At 36.6% G+C, this 19759-nt stretch overlaps 1 long non-coding RNA gene across 1 annotated transcript in view; it reads right to left on the minus strand.

Annotated features, from left to right (window-relative positions):
- The window catches only part of LOC139139954 (uncharacterized), a 241835-nt gene that overhangs the window by 179669 nt on the left and 42407 nt on the right, over positions 1-19759 (minus strand). The window lies entirely within an intron of this gene.

Here is a 19759-nt window from a genome sequence, read left to right on the forward strand (position 1 = left end):
TCCATAAAGCTACTAAGAATAAACACACCAAGATACTTGTATGAATTCACAAACGTGAGATTCAACCCATTTAGATGAACATGGGGCGCATTCAGAAGTTTAAAACCACTCGGTATAATCATCATACAAACAGTTTTTTTCTGATTATACAGAATATCGTGTTCATTAGCATAAATTTAACAAACATGAATTAAATGCTGCAAGCCTTTACTAGAAGGACTAAAAATGATTAAATCATCAGCGTAGCTAATATGATTTAAAATTATACCACCAAATAAACACCCAATTTTACAACTCGACAAATGAGAGCTCAGCTCATCAATATACACGTTAAACAAAAGTGGCGAGAGAATGCCACCTTGTCGAACACCATTTAAAACGTTAAAAGCAGGCGATACACTTGATCCCCACTTCACACAGATTTGCTGATATCTGTACCAAGAGACAATAAGTCGTACAAACATAAGTGGGATTCCTCTTAAAATAAGTTTCTTAAAAAGTGTCCAATGGTTTACACGATCGAACGCTTTAGAAGCATCCATAAAACACAAAAACATGGGACTCTTATGAGACTTATAATACTGGATTACTTCCTTCAGAAGATAAATACATTGGTCTGTGGAATGTTTAGCTTTAAAGCCAACTGGTTATCTGACGTGTACAAGTATGACTCAATATGTTTCAACAGGACATGTTCTAAAATCTTTGAGAAAACAGAGGAAATAGCGATAGGTCTATAGTTACTCCTGTCACCCACATCATCAGATTTGTCTTTAATACTAGGCACCAAGACAGTAGAAATCATATTTGGAGGCAAGTATCCATGTGTCATACAAGCATTGAAAATAATCATTAAAAGTACAGCAAGTCTATTACCAGCATAAGCAACATGCTCAGATGAAATACTATCAAGACCACATGCCTTACCATTGTCCAGCTTTTCAATAGCATATTTGATATCCATAACAGTAAACATACAATTTAACGGATTAACATTCAATAAAGTGTCTTCTACAAACGTTTTGTGACTTTCTCTCCTGACCGAGGAGACAGATCTTTAAAGTGATCATGCCACATGTACGCTATGTCTTTATGACCAGTGGCTCCCCCTACTGTGTTAGCAAGTGGAACACGACTAGAAGCCTGTTGATCTACATGTTTCCAAAATTGAATATCGTTCTTATTAATCAGATCAGAGGCGAGGGCGTCTGCCTTGGCTGTACGTTCATTATGTTTACACCACCGCAAGGCATATTTAAAATTGGCTCTAGTGGTTTGCATTTTACGAAAAATGTGACCTTGTTTAGGTTTTGAAAAACTAATCCACAACTTAAAAGCACTTCTTGCTTCATCATGGGCCGTTTTTACGAAATCATTCCAGCCTGGTACATTAAAATGGCTCTTATTATTTGATTGGGGAATGCTGTTGTCAGCTGCCTCAGACAGGCTATTTACAATATTGTCATACAACAAATTAATATCATTACAGTGATTTGAATCAGTACAATTTACATCACTACAATGCAAAAGTTCATTGGGAACGACAAGATTTTTAGCAAATTATCACAATTTACACGGTACGAATCAAGATGACTAGGTTTAGCTGCATGCCATTTACACCGACCAACAAAAGTGTCATGATCCAGCTCAAAATGTGGAAGGTTGTTAACATTTAAACAAACACACAAGGGAAAGTGATCTGACGTGTGAAAATCGTAGAGTATGTTAACATCAGAAATGGAATTATGCCCCTGGATTGTTGATACACAGTGATCAATCCAAGATGTTCTGGCGTGAGAATCACTGAAAAAAGTAAAATGATTACCACCATCTAAAAAATTAACATCTGAGAGAACATAAGAGTGATCACTACAAAAGACTTGAGTTCATTACCAAAAGAACTGTTTTTGTGAACACTAGCATTCCAATCTCCTAAAATGTAAACGCAAGACGTATCAAAGTCAGTAACAATGGAATGCAGAAGACCAAGATGACTTAAAAAACATTCATAATTTTCACCATTATTTCTATCATCATATGGCATGTAAACATTGAGGAAAAGTAGCTTTTGATTATTCCATTCAAATAATAGACCCATAATCCTGTCAGTTTCATTATCAAACTTCAAAACTTTTACAGAGTTACCAAAGCTTTTTCTCCATAAAATACCAAGGCCGCCATAGGGGCGCCCAACGAGAATGCTTTTATCAACAGGCATAGCTGTGATACCATCAGCATAAAAGGAGTTATCAATATTCTTAAAAAGATTAGATCGTCAGCAGCTAACCACGTTTCTTGAAGTAAAACAATGTCATGAGACTCACACAAAAGCTTAATTTCATTAACAGAAGTTTTCACATTCTTACAGTTAAAACTAGCAATTTTAAGACTTTCAGCCATTAAATGTTAAAAAAAGAGAACACGTAGAGATAAAACTATAAAAACAGTTTGTCAGTCAAAAAATTGCCTCACCAAAACATCTTGAGGCCAAATAGTTGGGACTAACAATTTGTTTTTTATACTATCCTCGATAAGAATTCTGAATGATTTATAAGAATCATGTCTAGATTTTAACTCGATACACTTTACATGAATATTAATTTTATTAAACACATAGTCCTGCAGGTCAGCGATACTCGTAGTCGGCTTTAGTCTACTGATGAATACGCCACCTCTTTCGCGTACAGTTCTGGTTGGATCACGACGAACACCACTGATTGTAGTTGCGGCACCCTTGTTGGTGCCGTAGATGACATGATATTGGATCATATCGCAAAATAAATTGACGTGCATGTGTATGTCATAGTGCATTCGCCTTTTTGCCAAGTTTGAATGAAATCGATGCAGGGACATTAGAATTATGGTTGAAAGACATTAAAAATCGCATAAAAATGGCCGCCTGGCGGCCATATTTGATCGTATTGCAAAAAAAATGAGGTGCATGTGTATGTCATAGTGCATTGCCTTTGTGCCAAGTTTGAATGAAATCGGTGCAGGGACATTTGAGTTATGGTTGAAAGACATGAAAACTCGCATAAAAATGGCCGCCTGGCGGCCATATTGGATCGTATCGGGAATAAATTACGTGCATGTGTATGTCATAGTGCATTGCCTTTGTGCCAAGTTTGAATGAAATCAGTGCAGCGACATTTAAGTTATGGTTGAAAGACATGAAAAATCGATAAAAATGGTCGCCTGGCGGCCATATTGGATTGTATTGGGAAATAAATTTACGTGCATGTGTATGTCATAGTGCATTGCCTTTGTGCCAAGTTTGAATGAAATCGGTGCAGGGACATTTGAGTTATGGTTGAAAGACATTAAAAATCGCATAAAAAATATCCGCCTGGTAGCCATATTGGATCGTATCGCGAAATAAATTGACGTGCATCTGTATCCCATAGTGCATTGCCCATGTGCCAAGTTTGAACAAAATCGGTTCAGCATTGTCTGAGAAACGGCTGCGGACGGACGGACGCACAGATGGACGGACGGACAGACGGGACCCAATCTATAAGTCCCCGCCGGACTTCGTCCGCAGGGACTAAAAAACAGTCGACTATGTCGATTTTACGGTTGTCCGTATCAGTTTTTCTCCACACTTAAATGAAAATCGTAGTAATTTCCCCCTTGTTCAGCTTTGTAATACAGAATGTATTTATTTAAAGTCCCATGAGCTGCAACTTTTGACATTATTTTCATGATTTTATATTTGGATTTAATATAGTTCATACAAATTTTCTTACTCAGAGACATTTACTCATGACAAGCATTATTATCCACTGAGTTGGACTGCATGGGGAGGTTTCAGTAAGACAAATAATAAAACAGTGCCGCACCCAAATATGGCCGCCCCCATAGAAGTTTATGATAAACAGTGTAAATGGTGCATGTACACATTTGAATCTTTGCAAATACAACATGGTGCAACCCAATGAAAGGACGGGAAAGGATTCATTCCACTTCGAAAAATTCTACGTTTTTCACATAATATGGCAAGATTTTGAAAATGGCGGGAAATTCAAAATTACAATAATCTGCCCAATTTCTTGCCTATTCTGCCACCGGCGAAAGTTGTTGAGGCATAGTTGGTGTCTGTATCGTTAAATTTATAGATAACAATAAATTTCTAAGAAAATTGGAAGGTATCTTGAGGTTGGACATTTACGCAGAGTTGCAGCTCATGGGCCTTTAATGGGCATTGTTACTGTTTAAATTTAAATTTTTTTTGTTGTCAACACAGGCTTGGCAAGTTTTTGTCTCAACACAAAATATACTTAAAGTCAGTTTTGAGAACACAGATGGCAGCAGGTAGTGTGGTCTATCTCTACTGGCAATAGGTTTGATCAATTTTGCCTAATTATGAGTGAAATGTTGCATTTTTTGTTGAAATAGCATTCGATGGATATTCAAGGGTTCATTTGAATAGAAAATGGTAACAGTTGGAAAGCGGGCTGTGCGAAAAAAAGTACACAAAGCACTAATAGAGGAATAACTTCAATGCGATTTCATGCTTTATGAACCCATGAATATCCACCATATGCTGTTTCAATACAAGTCATCGTTGATGACACAGTCCCCGCTTGTCTATTTTGTTATATCTTTGGTGTCTAGGTAGCTGTGGAATGACATTGATGCAACTGCGTCAGGTCTGTGACTTGCAAAATAATCTGAGCAACGTCCAATAAATGACTTATCTCTGCCGGTAATACCGTTAAAGGAAGTTTTGATGACAATTATCACACATGACTATGCCCTCACTAAGTGCCTCTAGTGTCATGATGGCATGTACATGCATGGATTGGTGGAATTTTCGGAATGATATGGGATCGGGTATGTTGTTGTAATCAGCCATTTTGGTTTGCATAAGGAAACAAATTAATGTGCACAATGTACTTTATAGTACTTTACCTTTGTATTGAGTTTGAACATCATAACTTCAGGGATGTTAAAGTTCTGGTTCAAAGACATATAAAATCACAACAAAATTGTAATAAAATGGCTGTCTAATGACTATATTGAATTGTATCACAAAATTAGTAGACGTGCATAGGTATGCCATAGTCTCTGTACCAAGTTTCAACAAAACTGGTTAAGGGATGTTAGAATTATGCCTAAAAGACATGGAAAAATGCAAAAAAATGACTGTCTAGGTACATAAATTGGATCATATCACGAAATAAATTCACACAAATATGTAGGCCATAGTACTTCGCCTCTGTGCCAAGTTTGAACAAAATCAATTCAGGGACATTTGAGTTGTGATTCAAAGACATGAAAAAATCGCAACAAAATGGCTGCGTAGAGCATAAATTGGATTGTATCACGACATAAATTGAAGTGCATGTATATGCCATAGTGCACTGTCTTTGTGCCAAGTTTGAACAAATCAGTTCAGGGATGTTTCAGTTATGGCTGAAAGACATGGAAAAATCGCAACAAAATGACTGTCAGGCGGCCATATTGGATCGTATCGCGACATAAATTGACGTGCATGTATATGCCATAGGGCAGTGTCTTTATGCCAAGTTTGAACAAAATCAGTTCAGGGATGTTTGAGTTATGGCTGAAAGACATTGAAAAATCACAACAAAATGGCCACCAGGTGGCCATATTGGATCGTATTGCGACATAAATTGACGTGCATGTATATGTCATAGTGCAGTGTCTTTATGCCAAGTTTAAACAAAATCAGTTCAGGGATGTTTGAGTTATGGCTGAAAGACATGGAAAAATCGCAACAAAATGGCCGCCAGGCGGCCATATTGGATCGTATCGCGACATAAATTGACGTGCATGTATATGCCATAGGGCAGTGTCTTTATGCCAAGTTTGAACAAAATCAGTTCAGGATGTTTGAGTTATGGCTGAAAGACATTGAAAAATCACAACAAAATGGCCACCAGGTGGCCATATTGGATCGTATTGCGACATAAATTGACGTGCATGTATATGTCATAGTGCAGTGTCTTTATGCCAAGTTTAAACAAAATCAGTTCAGGGATGTTTGAGTTATGGCTGAAAGACATGAAAAAATCGCAACAAAATGGCCGCCAGGCGGCCATATTGGATCGTATCGCGACATAAATTGACGTGCATGTATATGCCATAGTACAGTGTCTTTATACGAAATTTGAACAAAATCAGTTCAGGGACATTTGAGTTATGGCTGAAAGACATGGAAAAATCGCAACAAAATGGCCGCCAGGCGGCCATATTGGATCGTATCGCGACATAAATTGACGTGCATGTATATGCTATAGTACAGTGTCTTTATACGAAATTTGAACAAAATCAGTTCAGGGACGTTTGAGTTATGGCTGAAAGACATGGAAAAATCGCAACAAAATGGCCGCCAGGCGGCCATATTGGATCGTATCGCAACATAAATTGACGTGCATGTATATGCCATAGTACAGTGTCTTTATACAAAATTTGAACAAAATCAGTTCAGGGACATTTGAGTTATGGCTGAAAGACATGGAAAAATCGCAACAAAATGGCCGCCTGGCGGCCATATTGGATCGTATCGCAACATAAATTGACATGCATGTATATGCCATAGTGCAGTGTCTTTATGCCAAGTTTGAAGAAAATCAGTTCAGGGATGTTTGAGTTATGGTTGAAAGACATGAAAAATTGCAAGAAAATGGTTGGCTGCCGGTGGCCATATTGGATTGTATTGCAGAAATAAATTGATGGCATATGTAGACCACAGTACTTTATATTTGTGCCAAATTTAAACAAAATTGATTCAGCAGTGTCTGAGAACTGGCTGCAGACAGATGGACGCACGGACGGACGCACGCACGGACGGACGGGACCCAATCTATAAGTTCCCGCCGGACTTCGTCCGCGGGGACTAAAAATACATGAGAGTTCAGCCGTATTACATACTTACTGAGCAAAATTGATCAAATCTTTCACCAACCAAGAAGTGCAGACCATCTCATATCCTTGCCCTCTGTGGGATTAAAAATTATTCCTTTAACAGCCCAAAGTTATCTCGCAATAAAGGATATAATCTTGTTTTGGATACAATATAGTTCCACTAAATCACTATGTCAGTACTGTTACTGGTATGGTACATGTAGAACACCACCTCATAAAATTTATGGAGTCCTTCTAAAGATAATAATAATAATAATAATAATATAATAATAATAATAATAATAATAATAAAGAATATCACCTCACAAACTATTGTCATATCAGGCTTGGTTTTCAATTTTCCCTCTGATCCAAAATACACATAGACTTCTCCCTGCAATGATGCAATAGTTTAAAGGTCAAATAAAGGTCATAAACCTGACAATGCTATCATGAATAATAATATGACAACAAAAAAATAATAATAATAATATAATAATAATAATAACAATAATACCATTAAACTATTTTAAGACATTTCATACCATAGTGAAGCTGTGCAGAAAATGTGAGATTAAAAGCCTTTAGTCAACATTAACAAGCTATTTTGTAACAAATTTTGATAAAAAAAGATAAATATTATTTTCTATTTAAAAGGGTATTTTCTCATCAGGGAATTGTCTTAACCAAGGATCAAGACATTGCCTTGTATTTTCCATGCCATATTTCATGCTAAAAGTTCTAGACATATGCTAGAAATACAATGGGTTGAATCTGCTTCAAAACAGGTTCTGTACTTACTGTGTATTTCAGTTTATCTGAGTTGACAGAAGGTGCGCTGACCACTAGGTCATTCAACCCGTCTACATTGAGGTCAACCACTGTGAGGGCGCTGCCAAATCTACCATTCAGCTGTAGATTTCAGAAAAAAAAAACATTTTTTACAGATTACATTCAGCTGTATATTGGTCAATTGCTAGATAAGGTTTGTTACTTTGTATCCAGATTTACGGTAAGTTTACACATTTATGGACTTGGAGGCAACATCTTACAAACATGCAGAGGGCTGCAGATAACACATGAGCACTTTACTGAAATGGTTTCCAAAAACTATGTCGTGTAAGATGTTTGTACATTCAAAGTAAATGACATTATGTTTGTTTCTTGGCAGACTGTGATGTGCAGATACACCAAATCCAGCAATAAAATTTTCATAGAGGCAGTCATTTCTTATAACTTGTTCAATCTTGTACACCTACTCCAAATCAGTTAAAAGGGACAGTAGCTGTAACTTTATGCACTACTATAGTATTGTTACACATCTCAACCTAGAATAGGGAGAATCATGGAATCCCCTAGTGATTGACCTCAGTGTGCAGCCGGTGTCAATTCCTTGTGCCAAAGAATGTTATCAAAAATTAATTTCTTAACGGACAGAAATCCAACAATGTTTACAAACAACATGCAACGTAATCAACAAGTGGGCAAGAGTAGAATATGATCCTCACTAATCAGCATTTAGTGTGGTTTCAATGGAATCTGACTTGGTTTCCATCATAAGTATGGGCAAAGAAATGGTCAAAGGTTACAGCTACTGGGGCTTTAACAGCCTATAGTACATGTACTTCTATACACATCCTACAGGAAACAAATTTACACACAAAATAACTTAAATTTGGTTTGAAAATACTATGAAAATAATTCATCAATAGCAGCTATTGCAGCTAAATTTACAACACCCTAAAATAACATGCACTTATTCCTATACTATGAGTAATACACCCATTGCAAATCTCGGACACGCAGTGTTTCACATGAACCGGAAGTGCGGTAAAGTATCAGACAACGCTGCCGTTAAACAACACAAAAAACTCAGATATTTTCCAGATATAAGACTTTTCAGTCGTAAAAGATGCATAGGAATACTTGGCAGTGAGAATTTTATTGACAACTTTGTGTCCTTTACTAAGAACCAAATCAGTTCTTCAAATTTCGACATTTTATGCACAAAAATGGGCCTGTTCCTTGTTATAGCATATGCATCGTCTGACGATACTTTACTGCACTTCCGGTTCTCATGAAACAATACGTGCCAAATGCGCGTCGCGAGATTCGCAATGGGCGTATAGTCATGAATTCTCAATAGCAATGACTCACCCTACACAGGGGTACCGGTATAAGTGAAACAGCTAGGGTTGGTGTGACCTATCTAATTAAAAAAAACTTACCTTCAGCCATTCAAAATTAAGTTAGCATCATGGTTTAAGTTCTTCTTGACCAGCGGTAGACCATTGGCATCACCATACACTATGTAGACCCTGCCTTGTTGGTAGTTGTCATTGATGCTATGTCCTGGAGCTCCAATTATCAAGTCTTGGAAATTATCATTATTGACATCCCCAGTAATAACACTCCTGTGACAAGAGAATTAGTGCCTATCTTAGTAGTGTCAAATAAAAGTTGACCTTTTAATGACCTTGAAGAAAGTTACATCTTGGGATTTTATGTTTGTATAAGTCTACCACTTGGATGAATTACCAGCAGTTACCAGCAGTCTTATTACACAACCATGGAAGTTAAACCATGATCAATCATGGACAATGTGGTTGTTTGTTTTCTGCATCTATTCACAGAACGTTAAACTGAAAAGTCTGGAGATTTCCTGCCAACCACATGGTGACAATACTCAAAAGAATGTGATTAAAAGTGCTCCAATGAAAGGCCTGACTCGGGGATGAAATATCAAACACTAACTACAACAGAGTTATTCAGACACTGAACTCTTAAGGTAGCGATGCATGTTAGAAGGCGATTTTTGTCAAATTTCACTTTTTTACATAAATGGGTAGTGCTGATACTGTCCCTCATTATGATACACGCGTATTGGTGAAAAGGGTTACGGATCGTCTAAAAACCGCGCATTTCTAAAACAGTTGGCCATAGAACCCCTGCAGTATGTGTTTTTGTTTGCGGCGTTTTTCTCGATTTCTTTTTTTACCGTTTTTTACAACTTCAAAAGAATTTAACTTCGCTTTGCGTCGGCCGAATCGTCCAAAAATTTCACACATGATTGTTTACATACCGTACATAAAAACGGATTTTTATTTTGCCGATAACGGACTCCAAGCTTGAATAATCGAAAGTTGAATTTGACTCATCGTGATTCATATCGATTTTTTCTGAATTTCCAACTTCCGAGTTCTGTCATATGTGAATGAAAGCAGATAACAAAAAACAAAATATCCGTTTTTATCCCAGTGAGCTCTAGTTTTGAATAAGATATTAAGTTTGAGAAAGTGATTTGAAGTTTTTGACTTAAATTCTTTTGAATGAAATAATCGCAAAATTGAGTTTTTTTTTACCCCAAAAACATGCCCATGTCGGGATAGCAATAAAATTTTTAAATCATAATAAATTTCAGATATTCAGCTTTCAGGAAATGTATGGTTTATTGGGGTTTCCTCTTTTTTTTCGGTGAGAACTATGGCTTTGAAAAAAATCGTGCAGTAACATGCATCGCTACCTTAAGAAGTCAGTGATAGCCGTACATACAAAAATATCTGCAACAATTTAAAGTATTATTATGTTTAAGTGTAGGATTTTTTCTACCATGGTCTGTCTGCATTCAGGATTTCTCTTAATTTCTCTTAATTCAATTAGGACAGTTCCCTGTTTGTACTCACCATCCTAAATGTGCCGTTTGTGAATTTACTGTATAAGTAGCATCAGGTTTGATAAGATTGTCTGCTTTCAGTTTCCTTTTACGTGTCCTCTCTTCCCTTTGTCTGGTTATTTTATGAAGTTTTTTCTGTAAATTTACAAAAAAAAATATTACTATTGAGCTTTCAATGGTATATGATGTTTATATTTTTTTAAACCTTGCTCTCAACCTTGCCTTATACTTACTATTATGTTTGAAGATAAGTCCTCACAAATTCTTTTCAGCACAAACATTAAGGATCAGAAATTTGGCAAAAATTTTTGCAAAAGCTTTCCTCTCAGTTTTTGTGAAAATCCACTTCGCAAGGTGGTTATTTCTCACTACCTGAATACTTTGTACGCCATGCTTAGGGGTCAAATCACCTTGTAACAGTGGCATTGTGGGAAACCACCTTATGTAAACTAGTCTTTGCACAAAAACTTAGAGGAGAGTGATTTTCTAGTACTTCATCTTCTCCTCACAGTATAAATACCTAACTTTGAAGGAAGCACGATGCTCTAAAGAATTTTCACTTTTATTCATTTTTCCTGTTGCAAAGATTTCAATACAACTCTAAATTACATTGATCCACTTGTTAAAATACACCATCTTTCAATTGTGTCAAGCCAATTAGATTTAATCACTCACCTAGGTAGCAAAACCTATTTAAGATAGGGAGAATTGTACCGTAATGTTCTATGCTATACCTGTAGACCTTCAGAAGCTCGTAAATACACTCCCCTAGGTGTGCTTGTCACTATGACATCATCCCTGGTTAGACCCCCTAAGTTCAGCTTTGGAGGTGCTGGGTTTTTGCCAGGATATCTCTGTGTTGCTGTCAGGTCATGTGATGTTTTATTACAAGTGATGAACAAAGGATTGTGGGGGATATCACAGTCTCTGAAATGATGTGAAAAATTGACTTAAAAGGTGTCTACACCTCTTATCAACATATTACTTACAAAGAAGAAAAATATATATTTTTCAAAGTGACTTTTTCTCAACTATGAAATTAGAGATCCATACAGGCAAACATTGTGAAACAAACTTTTTACAAAGTGAAATAAATAAATTACAAATGTAGTATCAACTGGTTCTGATGATTGGCTATAATACTCATCTTATTTAAGGTGTGAAAACATTGTTAAATTATTATGAAATCCTGATAACATATAAAATGGGGAATTTCATGATATATTTCAGGGTAAGTGGTCTTAAAAATGCAAGTCATAGTGTCCCATGTTATTAAAGAGCAATTAGCATAATAACAGAGGAACAGCCCATTGGTTTATCTTTAGATTTATTAATTGATACATAGTACATCAGGCCATTCAGCTAAGCTAAGGTTAGATGGTTTGAATACTAACAAACTTTGTACCCATGCTGCAGTGATGTGAAGAGCATGGTTCAAAGCAATACATTGTTGATTTGCACATGTTCCAAACTTTATGTTAAGCATGTTTGGTGCTTGTTGACATCACATTTCAGAATTGCTTGCAGTATTTTTTAAAGAAACACTATGGTTGATCTGTGCATGTGTCAAACCAGTCTATGTTGATGTTTTGTGTACAATGACACAACCCTGGCTGTTAGCACAAGGGCCATCAATACCAATGGCCAATGACAAACTCTATCAACTTACATTCTATTAATAGAATCTCTCTTAGCTTTGTGACTTTGTTGCAAATTTTTAAGTGTTTGATAACTTTCACTACGGCCCAAAAGTATGCCTCAGTGTACGGTATTCCGCGAAGCATAATTTCTATCGAACAGCGCTCTCCGCCAGTCGCTATTGACAACTGCGAACATTGTATCAATATATTTTCAATAGATTATCGATCGAAAATCTGTTTGGGCGCCGCTTGTGCCGGGCGCTCGTGTGTTGAGGTCACGTCATAACATTTCCACAATAACCCATGATTGACTTATACACTTTGACATCAAGGTATCCGTTGATTTCCTGTACTGACAGTAATCGACGACACTTTTTTTCAGTTTTGGTGATACTTTTATGTACGTTTCAGGACATTTTGGCGCACCTCGGCGTAGTTTGGCGCCATTGTGAACGGGGGACAACACGCGAGTGAGCGAGACAACAATGTATCAATTTCGACAAAAGGATATCGATCGATAACGTTCACTGCACGATTACAGTGGAGACTCTACGCCCGTTCGCCTCTGTTCTGTGTTATTTTTGCAGTTTACTGGAATTTTCAAATTTGATATTCGCCAAAATTTGGTATAAATTACAACAACCTGACTGGTATTTGGTCTGTACAATTTAAGAGACGCTAACCGATTAAATGGGTCAATATTAGACCCTGATTCTGCATATGCAACGCCGTAAGATCGCCATTTTATTGAGGGCAAGAGCAAAAATTCAGCGATCGGAAAAATAAAATGCAACTAAAACAAGTTTCGCCGAGAAATTCAAAAAACTAAAACGACAGCAATTTTGTATATATATCAAGGAAACACCGTGCCACTTTTCACTATAATCAGTTCAGAGTTGAGAAATTTGAACGAGCGAGAGTTGTACGGTCTGTTCAGTACATTAAACGCCATTGTTTTCTATGGGAAATCGAGCAGATTAGACACATCGTAAAATGAAAAATACATCTGAAAAAAACCGTTGGTTTAACTTTTTCATTTCGCTGTTATTTTTTATAATATTTGGTATGACACATATCATGAAGGGTAACTAAAACTCTATGGTTTTATTTTTTTGAGTTTCCCTCTTATTTTTATGAAATGACGAGTTGAAGATCGTTTTGCTGTTTACTGTGTTTTTACTTGATTTTGCATATGTCTGTTATCGCTTACGTATTTTTGGAATTCCCTTGTGAAATTCTTCCCAAAATATTATAATTGTAAGGGCAGCATATACGGGAAATAGGACCTGTTGCTCTTTCATTAATATTTAGATGTGCAGCAAGGAAATACGGCGAAATTTTTAACATGACGCGGGAGGTGAAATTGACTCTCTGAACGCGCACTCCACGTATGTGTGGCGAAAATTCGGGACGCTATTACCGTACAAAATGGGGCGCCTTTGGGCCGTAGTGTTTCGTTTGATTTTTGTTACAATGCGCTGAGTGCCTTCTGTTTTGGTATCAGTGCTGGAGTGCACCTATGAAAGTTATGGGTTGATTCAATCTCTGCAAAACATATGACAAACAGGATAAATGGTATACCAACAGATACCAAACATGCTGAGATACCGACAGATGCCAAACTCTGCATTATACCAACTGATACCTGACATGTTAATATACTGACAGATGCAAAACATATACTGGTATACCAACAGATCTTTTGGTATACCAGATACCAAATATGTTGATATATCAACAGAAGCAAAACATGTTGATATACCAACAGATACCAACCTGCTGATATACTGACAGATAGGAAACATGTACCGAAAAAGGCCACCCAAGGCACATTGTAATATATCACACTCACGACATGCCATATTCTACCATGTGGATGACATCATGCCATATATTCTGTGTCCACACCGCCATATCATCAACACCACCCAGGAAAAAACTCTGGTACTGTTCCAACAGAAATGGTGACTTGGCTGAATACACTGGATAAAGCTGCATGAGATATACATTGACATGGAAATCACATACATGTTTGTCCAAGAAAAGAAACCATACGGATCCTCGTATACATGCATCTGTACAGTTTCAGAGAAACAGGGAAAAAGGAAGAGTGCCATCAAGAATTGGCTACAAAAATGGATCTTAAATGTGTATTGTAAACTTGGGCAAGGACCCAAACTTGTACACACGATAACTCTTATTTTCCATTTCACTGATTTCATTTTGTAATCAGTGCTTTATTTCGACATTATATGCCATGCTTTTTCAAACATAATCTTGTAAAGTATATTAATTGAATCGCAAAAATAGAAGATTTAGCTGGGTGATTTAAGAAAAATTATTAGTCTCGTATGATGAATTATTTGACTCACCTTTGCCATGACTATTTTTCTCCCAATCTGATAGAGAAATGGGGAGAAATTGCAAGATGAGGCATGGAAATTACATGCAGAAGGATATAGAGACAGAATGTGTCTCTGAAATACTGCAGGTTTCAGAAATTGTTCATATGCTACAAATTACAAACTCTCTCTCTCCCTCCCCTCTCTCTCTCTCTCTCTCTCTCTCTCTCTCTCTCTCTCTCTCTCTCTCTCTCTCTCTCTCTCTCTAACACACACACACAAACACACATCAAGGATAGTCAAAAGTCACCGAATGCAATTATTTTGATGTAATACCATTTAGTATATTCACTGATACATATACTTATCTTTATCATCTGGTTTGGTGATGTCCTCAGTGATGTACCCTAATGATTTAGGTTTGTAAATATCTGCACACAGATAATATGGTACAAGGAAAAGATTTAAATTTTTCTCATCCCTAAGTATTTTTTCAAGCTGTGAAGTTGGTGTATCAGCTGACTATGTTGGCATAGCAATCAATGATACCAGGTTTCTTACCTTGCTAAGAACATCAATGCTGAACATTCAATCAACGTGGCCGGAGAAATCACTTTTTTACCGTAATACTCTTCATAAATTTCTACAACATCCTGTACAGGAATGTACCTGTAAAAGTCCAGAAATGATCAATTTGTACGCAGTATTCAATGACACTGTCTGTAACTCTTGGATGTTTTCTTACCAGTATGCCCTCAAGCTAAGCCAATTTGACATGTCATGATGCAGAAAAACTCTCTGTGATTCAAGGAAAATGCTGACCATACATGTAAAGGTATAGGGGTGACCCTGATACAAAGAAATTTTTCAAAATCTTGAAATTGACGCACAGTGTTAAAAATTTGTTTGTCAGAGGGCACAATGTTTCTCAGATTCTAAATATTTTTTTCTGTGTAATCAACAGAGTCTCCTACTGCTTGCAGAATCCTAGTGTACCAAGTATATTGCAGAAACAGCATTTATATGTACATGTAAGCAGTGGTCATTGTTATCGTTGATGAATTAAGCCTGGAATTAAGTGCAATTTTGAACTGTGACATTGCTAAACGCACACATAATTGCCAAGTTGAAAAGCTAAATACTGAACATTTTGATGTGATTTAGACAGCTGAACAAGAAACTTCAGCTCATACACAACAAAACATATTTTTTTAAAAAGCAGAGACCTGTACCCATACTGGTAACTAGTCCTTGAATGAGAAAATGTCACTGAAAAAGCTCACTTTCATTGGTTGAGGTTCAATTAAGAATTCACTTCTGATGCATATCAGCAGAAACAGCGCCCTCAAGAGATGAATGTCTAAAGTGTTGAAACACTGAAATCACTGCTGCACTGTTCAAATTCCTAGTCGAACCTGGGGCTTGAATCAGATATTCTTTCATTCCATCCATTTTATTTCCCTCCATTCTAGTGACTTTGATATTGGCATAGGTCATTCACATTAAAAGAGACTGTCTGAAAGTTCTGAAGTTGTAAATTAAAATGAACTCAACACAAATAATGCTTCCATGGTGTAGTCATTTGTCACATCATTTTTCTTTCATAGAATGGACCTATCTTCTCAACAAAAAAGCCTTTCCGACAACGTGACTTAAAAATAGTTTGTTTTTCTTATTTGTGTGATATAGTCATGCTTGGTATCAATCTCGTTAAAAGCAGCTGTTTGTGCCGGTTGGGCTTGTCTCCTTTAGTAGACCTTGTCTTTTCACCTGTGCAAAGTGCGCCGCTGGCGGCAGGACATGGTGAGTCGCGTCGCTCTGCCCCATGTCACTCGCCTAGTCTGGTTCCCTGTCCCTCTCTCCTGCTACTGGGGCTACACTCACGAAAATGGTCAGGTATGGGTCGCCATATTGGTCAAGATCTTGACAAAATTGGTGGACTGTCACATAACTTCAGTCCCATGATACACCAACGTGAATGAGACCGTCATTCAGAACACCAGCGAAGATACACACATGCACAATGACTTTGTTGATCAGTTGTGGGGGAGCTGAACAACGGTTTAAAAAGGGGGTATGTATGTAATGTTCAGCTGACCTTTTGTTTCCCAATAAATAATTCCATTGACAGACAAAAGATCTATTGTTTATATCAATAGAAGTGCCCACGTCAACGGCATTAGGGAGCATCGACTACATATGTTGGTCGGCAAATACGGCGAAATAGTTGACAGTTGAATTGTACGTGTTGTTGCTAAGTATTGCCAAAGAATTGTTACAATTTTCAAGCAGGATCGGAGTAGTAGTGACTGTAGTCATGTACTTCCAAATGATTGAAAAAAGTGAGCGCATGTATCTTTTGGTCCCACTTTTGCAGTTTACGTTTTCTTAGCCCATGTCACTACACGGCGGATTATTAAATAAATAAATAAATAGGTAAACAAAAACAAACAGCAATAAAATAGAAACAAGCAAACACAACAGACTGGTCAAATGCAAGACTGAAAACTGGCTGTATTCGCGTTGTTGGTTTTTTGTTTATTCTGTCTATTTTTTTTATTTTGTCTGTTTTTCCTATTTTGCTTTTTATTTAAATGTACTTGTTTACTGTTAGTTATTCAGTGAGAGTTCCCTACGCTTTCAGAAGGTACAATTTGCAGAAACCGTCAGTGAAGGGCGCCTGATGACAATAGACATTATTGTAAAAATTTCAGGTGCGATGCATTCTCCTTTCATACTCGCTTTAAAACATACAGTCCACCTGTTTCATTGTAAAAGAGGAAGGCCGAGCACAGGTAACTCTCACTAAAAAACAGTAAGTACAAAAAATAGGAAAAATTGACAAAAAAGAAAAAATTGACAAGATAGAAAAAATAGACAGAATAAACAAAAACAAACAAATAAATAAATAGAAATAACTAAACAACAAAAACGAACAACAAAAAGTGAATGATCAAATGTGAGACTTACATTAAGGCTATTGTAGGGGCTATTTTAAAACACTAACCGTGTAGTACCTTGTTTTCAGAGTTTGTCATCTTTTTGTTGCAGTAGATGGTAAAATGCAGTGCAGGGGGAAAACCGGATATTCGGTTGCCATGGCGACAATTTCAGGGTTAAAAATATGAGAAATTTGTGGCAAAGATATCTATTGAACGAAAGGGCATACAACAACCGAATTTTTTCTGGAGCATTCAGATGTATATGTATTACAATATGAACCTAAATCTATGACTGTATAACATGTCAATATAAATTAAATCATAGTCATCTCGGTAAGATTGAAAAATTAATAAATTTCACAACTTTCCGTCAAGTTTCTACTATGACATGATTGGATGACCTTGTTTTTTGAGGTTTATTTTGTAAAGTATTTAATTTCACATATGTTGGCTGATTTTCATTGCATTCCAACCATTCTTTCAAGAGTTATTACTGCCACAAGAAACGAATGCAGTACAAAACATAATTGCTAGGAATATTGGATTGAAATGTTTACAACATAAAGGTGATACTCATACTTCATGCAAAGTTTACGACCTCAAAATAGGATATTGGACAAGTTTAAATTGTCAATTAGAATTCTATTTACAAAAGCCTGGTTGTAATTGCTTTCTCAGTGAAAAATGAACTGTTAATTATAAAAAAAAAACCATTGATTTTATAATCAGCATGATAATGAAATTCATGTGAGATTCTTTACTTGTTATGTATATGGACACCATAACGTCTAATACGGTTTGTTTTCTGGATTAATTGCTATACCTGAATGAAAATCTTCATATGCCTTTCAGTAATATCCACACAAAATATAAAACAGAATCATTTGTTGCAAATTTCTTCCCGATTACTCATTGATCTGGCTTTTTAGACTGCAATTAGTCTCAAACTCACATTTCCACAATGCCATATTTTTACCTCTGAAAAAGCTGCTTCAATAAGCAAGCAAATGGTCACTACTTCATACATGATGCCATAACTCAAATACGAAATTGCCGCTGTTATTCTCACTGGTAACTTTGGTGCCAAATATTAATCCTGTCTCTACATAGCACATTTGAGAAAATGTTAATTGATTAAATGACAAAAAAATTGCCCGAAAGAGCCATAAGTGCAAATTTCGTCATAATTTGAACAAATTTGCATCAGATGGTCCCTTGATTCTGCCAAATAGATATTCAAAGGCATCAAACATGTGGCTTCTCAGGACAAAAAATCAAATGCAAAACAGAGAAAACAGAACATACATACATACATACATACATACATTCATACATACATACATACATACATACATACATACATACATACATGCATGCAGCATACATACATACATACATACATACATACATACATACATACATACATACATACATACATACATACATACATACATACATACATACATACATACATACATACATACACAGACAGACAGACAGACAGACAGACAGACATGTTTTAATATATCGATCTCAAAATATCCTCCGTTTTCCTCAAATAGTCTTTATATTCGACCAATAAATGATAAAACAATCTAGAAGACTTTCATAAGTCGAAAGCAGACATCCTAAATCAAAAGTATTAACGTCATTTTCAATTTCCGGCGATTTTCAACAACTTACTATTAACAGATCGTGCATTCAGGATTTAAAGGGGTAAAGTATTAAACACGCGCACGGTAAACGCAATTTCTGTGTTTAGGGGGGGGGGGAGTGGCTGTATTTCAATTACCGTGCGCAAAAATCGCACTACATGCTTTTGTATTGCAACATCTCGCTACAACGTTTTTATATATCGCAAAATATCGGGCTATGTTGTTGGTGTGTAGCAGGTATGGTCGTATATGTCAAATTATAAAGATTTGGTGTGTTACCGCATTGTTACATTTTGTGGCAATTTCGTACCTTGATGTAATTACCGGTTGTAGGAATGCTGATACAGAGTGAAGCTTGGTTGGATTTTCGCACTTCCAAACTTTCGTTTAGGGGACGGGGAGGGGGGGGGGTGAAGCCAAACGCTTTTAGTTGCGTTTACCGTGCGTATGTTTAAATGATCCACGGCCACTTTAAAGGCACAAGCTCTGCATTTTGGGGTATTTTGTTTTGCTCCATAATATCACTAAATTTCCCTTGAACATCCTTTTACTTCGCTCTATGAAGACATTTTACCTGTAAATGGCCTTCTGTGTCATTCTTTGACGACGTTTCGGTCAAGTAAAGGTTGGTCCCTTA

Source organism: Ptychodera flava, chromosome 9 (genome assembly GCF_041260155.1).
Source record: "Ptychodera flava strain L36383 chromosome 9, AS_Pfla_20210202, whole genome shotgun sequence".
Lineage (NCBI taxonomy): Eukaryota > Metazoa > Hemichordata > Enteropneusta > Ptychoderidae > Ptychodera > Ptychodera flava.